This window comes from Trachymyrmex cornetzi, unplaced genomic scaffold, assembly GCF_001594075.2.
Source record: "Trachymyrmex cornetzi isolate Tcor2-1 unplaced genomic scaffold, Tcor1.1 scaffold138, whole genome shotgun sequence".
NCBI lineage: Eukaryota > Metazoa > Arthropoda > Insecta > Hymenoptera > Formicidae > Trachymyrmex > Trachymyrmex cornetzi.
In genome coordinates this window covers 696817-703337 of record NW_017295960.1, presented here as the reverse complement: position 1 = coordinate 703337, position 6521 = coordinate 696817, and the positions used below count along the sequence as shown (strand labels likewise).

Genomic DNA, 6521 nt, shown 5'->3' with positions numbered 1-6521 from the left:
TGGTGGAAGAGAGAAGGTTTTCGAAGATGCAGAATTGGAGGCATTACTTGATCAAGACTCGTGTCAAAATCAAGAAGAATTGGCACGATCATTGAGAGCGACTCAACAAGCCATTTCAAAGCCATGGGAATGATTCAGAAGCAAGGAAATTGGGTACCGTACGAATTGAAGCCGAGAGATGTTGAACGGCGTTTGTTTGCTTGTGAACAGCTGCTTGAAAGGCAAAGACGGAAGGGATTTCTGCATCGCATTGTGACTGGGAACGAAAAATGGGTTCATTAAGATAACCCCAAGTGCAGAAAATCATGGGGAGTTCCCGGCCATGCTTCCACGTCGACGGCCAAACCGAATATTCACGGCTCCAAGGTCATGCTCTGTATTTGGTGGAACCAGCTCGGCGTAGTGTATTATGAGCTGTTGAAACCGACTGAAACAATCACAGGCGATCGAACGCAATTGATGCGTTTGAGCCGAGCATTGAAAGACAAATGGCCGCAGTACAACGAGAGACACGATAAAGTGATTTTGCAGTATGACAATGCTCGACCCCATGTTGTGAAAGTGGTCAAGACATACTTGGAAACCCACCCGCCGTATTCTCCAGACGTTGCTCCCTCTGACTATCACTTGTTTGGATCAATGGCAGACGGCCTGGCTGACCAGCACTTCCGGTATTATGAAGAAATAAAAAATTGGATCGATTCGTGGATCGCCTCAAAAGATGACCAGTTTTTTCGACGCGGGATTCGTACGCTGTCCGAAAGATGGGAGAAAGTAATGACCAGCGATGGACAATACTTTGAATTACAAATATATAACCAGTTTTTTACAATAAAGCCTCGAATTTCGGAAAAAAAACAACGGAAGCAAAGTTGTACACCTAATAGTAAATTAGAATGTTGTTATCGATAACAATGTATTCCTCTGGTTATGTATGTAGAGTATAAACAACATGATTATTGTTTCTATTAAAAAGTACAAATATAATATAAAAATGTAATAGATATAAGTAATCAGTAATACAATGTAATGAGAAAAATACAAACTAAGAAGAAAGGAATAGAAATAAATAAGTAATATAATGTAATAAGAAATATACACTAAAAATCATTAATAGGAATTAAAGTTGTGCGATGTACAGTCATAAATTATATATATTTAATTTAGTAGCAGTTAAATTAAACGAGAATAAATACCTTATAAATGTGTCAAAATATATTAAAAGTCGTCTATTCTTAGACAATGTGATGAGAGTGAAAATTGAGTCATTTCTCTCAGATGTTCAGAGACAATATAAAATCGACATTCTAAGCAAGAAGGTTGATGTGGTAAACTAGAAAGGAAGGGGAACGTAAGAGGGGGAAAAATAAAGAAGAGGGAAAAAGAAATGGGGAGAGGGAAAGTAAAAAGAGAAAGAATATAATTAAGAAGGAGAGAGAGATTGTATAATCTGTAAATAAGATTCTGGTAACGTTTTAGTCTCATTTTGTTTATTAAAATCTTGTTTCTGTCTTTTGATATGAATCATTTCAGACACTAATCTTTTATTGTACGAAGATTCACAATCCAAAATTTTCACTTTGTTCCATCTGAAATTGTGGTCAAAATTGATACGATGATCGGTTATGACCGTAGGACTACCAGTATTTTTCTTAATATAATAAGAGATATGTTCTCGTGTAATTTCGTACTTAATTTTCTTTTAGTCTGGCCAACATAGCTCGCCTCACAATCGTCACAAGAAATCTTATATACTACGTTCTGATTAGATAGAAAATCTAACTTGTTCTTTCCTCTCTTAATAAGACTTTTTAATATATTAGGGACACAAAAGGCTAGTTTATAATGAAACATACTGGAAATAGGAAGGAAACTTTCGGAAATGGATTTGACATAAGGAATCGTAAAATATTTATCCTTAACTTGTACATTACGTGTAATATATTTATTATGTATATGGAACTTTAATCTTTGTTCAGTTGTAGAGAAGATAGATGAGAGAGGATAACAATTATTAAGGAAAATATGAATAGCGTGTATCAAATTTTTTTGTTGGAACCGAGAATGTGATAAGAAGTAATTTTGTCTATAAAGCTAATAATTGTGCCTTTTTTGTGGCAGAGAGGATGATTTGAATGGAAATTAAATGCGATTGAGAACTAATTATTATGTTTATATATCTTCTCTTTGTGTAATAATTTCACCGTTATTTTTTTTAACATTGATAATGATCCAACATAGATCGAAACGTTTGTTTTTGTTTTGTTTGTTTATTATCGGCAAATTAAAGTTTTATATTTTAACTAAATGACATGTTTATTTATTAACGTTTTCAATTTTTAATTTATAATCGATACGATTAATCTTAGGCTCGTAATCCTTTCCCTTTTGATAAATGAACCATTCGAGATTCCGAATTGTCAACTGTTAATCAATTAGGTGCTCGCAGCACGATTAATTTATTAATTAGATAATTTATTTTTATCAAACTTCATGACATGATTGATATCTGTTCGAGATTCCGCTTCAGTTTTGAGAATCTGATAGTGACTCATCAAGGACAGTTCGTTTAACCAACATTGAGCGTTATATATAATTACATATTATATATAATTTGCTGATGATGACTCCAAAAAGAGTAGAAATGTTCAAGATTTCGGAATAAAGCTGCACATCATCTATCAATTTGAAGTATTTTACATGAATTAATACTTATTCGCACCCATTCCCGCGCTGACTCTCAGTAACCTTAATTTTATTGTTATTTATTATTTGGTATGAAGATGAATATTAACTTAGATGGAAAAATTTTTAACCCAATGTAAGACTGCTTTGTACACAAGTTCGTGTAATTACAGTGACATTATCAGCAATTTTCGACAGTATTTATACATATTGAAAGAAAAGGAGAGGGAAATCAATAGGTAGAGATGGTATATTGGTGAAGGGGAATTATTTTTTTAATTATAAGCATAAAAATCTCAGGACAGCACAATGTATCACTTTGTTTGTTTAATTCTGACTTTTGTATTGTATTAGAAGATTTTTTTATATCGGCTTTGTGTTCCTTCAAATGAGTGTTAAGTTTCCGTTTAGTTAGACCAACATAAGAAGCATTACAATTAGAACAATTAATTTGATAGACAACATGTAAACGTTCTCTTTTTTTTAATTTTATCTTTTCCAGTTTTAATGAAAAGATTTAAAGAGTTCAACGATTTATATATAATATTAAACTTGAATTTATGGTTTAAAGTTTTTCTGAAACATTTTAAAAATATGGAATAGTAAAAAACTTCTTATTTTTCTTCATGGAGTCAGAAATGGCATTATCATTAATTTTGATGTTATCAAAATTATTTTTAAATGATAACGCTTTTATTCTATTATTAATAGTAGAAAAGAGGAATTCTAATGGATAACCATTATTTAAGAAAGTGTTGATTAATGAATCGCCACAATGCAGCGGTCACGGGCATTGTAGCAGCCCGTGATCGCTACATTTAGTTGATTATCAAATTGATGAATCAATTAATATTTTTTTGAAACAGCAATTTTTTTTTCTCAGTGTATTTCGAGGTGCGTGAATCTTATTTCGCACATGCATATAAAATATATTCTGAGAGAGGGGATAAAAAGAAACTTCTGGTTGACTTCGACACATTTCAACATAATAGTGCATTATAGAATTTTTAGAATTTTTTATCAACTTTTTAATACTGCATTTTCTTATTTTTACCAACATGAGAAAATACGATATTAAAAAATTCTTAGAGCTCTGTGATAAGAAAATAAATAATTTTCGTCTCTTGCAGTTTTTCTGTAAAGTTGATAGTATTTGAGTAAAAAATTATTGAAGACCAATTTTCGGCAATTTTTAGAAATTAATATCTTGTTAACTAAAATGCGAAAATTGCAAGGTAATAAATGGTAGTAGAAGACTTTCCGTCTCAGTTTAGTCCGCTCTACATGTCCACGAACTCTGTTAGAACAATTATTAGATACCCTGTATTTGTATGAAGTGAAAGAAACATTTTATATATTAATTTTGTCCATAGTAATTATGTTGATTGTACATATAAGGTAAATGTCCCTATTTGTGACCATGTAAGATAGTCGCATGAGTTAATAAGAATAAAAAATACTAAAAAATAATTAAAATTAGGAATAAATTTTACCGAACTCAAGATTAATCATTTTTGTATCGAAAAACATGTTTTTCTGAAGTTCTAAACATAATCTAATAAAAATAAAAAAAGAAATAGCGGACTATGTAAATGTACGCATTTGTGACCGGCGGATTAATTTTCTTGACGTCAATTTGATGTCACGTTGACGATCATTTCTCGTTCAAATATCGATAAAAATATACTCACTCGATGCGTTTTCGCGTAAAAATAAAGATTTGACAGAAAAAAAGCGTCGCGTTATCCTGTGAACAGAGATATTAGCCTGATATTTCATGTATCTTTAATCAAACTTAATGTCTATTTAGAAAATCTGTCACTGCCACAAAATATACGATGCGCACATGCGCTGCAATCGTACTTTCGTGCTCTATGGCCACAAGTTACTCGCTGTAGTACAGGGCACGAAATTTGAACTCAACAGCACACACTAAATATGATAGCTTTCTTAATTTGGTCAAAGAAATTACTCAATGCTTAAGTTGTAAACAAATAATTTAAAGCTGTGGTCATATAAATACACGGTACCGAAACACACGATGTCCCACTTATGCCCGTTTCCACCAATGTAGATTAACTTTAATCTCGGTTCAACTTACTCTTCGTCTTTTTCTAGTTTTAAATATTAAAAAAAGACAAAGAGTAAGTTGAACCGAGATTAAAGTTAATCTACATTGGTGGAAATGGACATTAGTGGTCTAAAAGTTACGAAAATTTTCTCTCGAGTATACGTCGAATATTTTCGGTTTATTCGTACAAACGCAACTCATACTTGTCCATAAACATATATAGAGATGAGTATTAATTGTTTTCTTTTCAAAAAGAGCAGCGATATTTAATGTTATGACTAATTTTCTTGAGACGGTCACAAATGGAAATATGCGTGTTTTGTTGTACCTATTTGTCACATTCATCTATATGTTCAAAATTACTAACCTTTTTTAGAATCCGCGCATAGCACAATATTTATTAAGTATTCACTGACACTTTTACGAAAAAACTGTATTCTTCAACGTTTTATCCCGGATGACATAACAAAAATGTGACTGTTCCGTGACAAACGCCGTCTACTAACATGGCGACAAACATGTGCTCAATCTGCCACTGATGGAGACACGAGCACCTTATTTCACATTTTCATGAATATTTATTAGTCAAATATCACTGAAACCATATATCAAACCATGGCTAACTATTCGTTAAACGTAATAAATACCCTTTGCAAAGATAAATTACTTAAAACTTCTGATTAATTTAATAAAAGTCCACGAGTGGTCACAAATAGGGTCACGGTCACAAATAGGCACATTTACTTCTCTTCAAGTTTTTTTCAAGATTACATTCTACTTTTGTTGAAATATAAACATAGTATCAGTATTATCACTCAACATACTCATATTATGTTAAATTAACACAAAAATTTAAGTAGATCGTGCGATTTATATTAAATTCGACACATTTTTCCAACTGCGTACAAAATTTTTTAATTAGTGAGTTAATAATGAAAAATGATAATGAAAATTGTAAACAAATGGAAAATGATTTATTTATATGAAAATGATAAATTAAAAATAACTCATCCATAAAACAATTTAAAATTAGTCTCTTGCATTTTTTTTTTATACGACTAATGATTTCGACGACATAATAATTTGAATTATTCACATGAAAGAAATGTTCGTCTTTTATGAATTTCTACAACTTACAAGCGTGAATTCACAAAAAAAATCTCAAATTTTTTTCGTAAAACATGTGTCTCATATTTTTATCTGTAGAATATGTCAGCAAATTTTAAAAAAAGTTAAAAATGATGTTTCAAAGATGCCCGGTTTGACGTGGAATGCCTCAGGTACAGTTCGCTCCATAAAGGATTAATTATGTATCTTGAAACGAAGTGAAAATTAGAAAAGTGAGCAAATTCACTAGATGTTGATCAGTGAAATTAAAAATATGCTAGTAAATTTGCTTATTTTTGTAATTTTCACTTCATTTCGAAATACACAAACCCCCAGATATGCCTGGGATGGTAGGTGCGAACTGTATTCCGTCCGCGATTACTGGTGGAAGATTTTACCACGTCATTGAAGGATTTTCGTGCAAGCGTGTAAGATTTTTCAGTGACCTGATGGAACAACACTGACCCTCTGAATTGATGCACACGGTGTAATAAGTTGAAGTGAAACGTATATTCATTTAATATATACACTGAGAAAAATGTCCGTTCAAAAAGTAACAAATGGATATTTCCGATTGATTTTGATCGGATTTATAAAACTATTCGATCAAATTTATCGAATAGTCCTATAAATCCGATAAATTTGATCGGATAGTCCT

At 31.6% G+C, this 6521-nt stretch overlaps 2 protein-coding genes across 3 annotated transcripts in view; one reads left to right on the top strand and one right to left on the bottom strand.

The window, feature by feature from the left end:
* Ms (neuropeptide receptor myosuppressin) overlaps window positions 1–5158 on the bottom strand; it is a 54508-nt gene extending 49350 nt beyond the window's left edge. Inside the window, exon 1 of the mRNA XM_018522899.1 lies at window positions 5124–5158. The gene's annotated coding sequence lies outside the window, so the exon portion shown is untranslated. The remainder of the gene's footprint in view (window positions 1–5123) is intronic.
* The window catches only part of LOC108771030 (acyl-CoA synthetase short-chain family member 3, mitochondrial), a 36567-nt gene that overhangs the window by 10868 nt on the left and 19178 nt on the right, over window positions 1–6521 (top strand). The gene's annotated exons all lie outside the window — the stretch shown is intronic.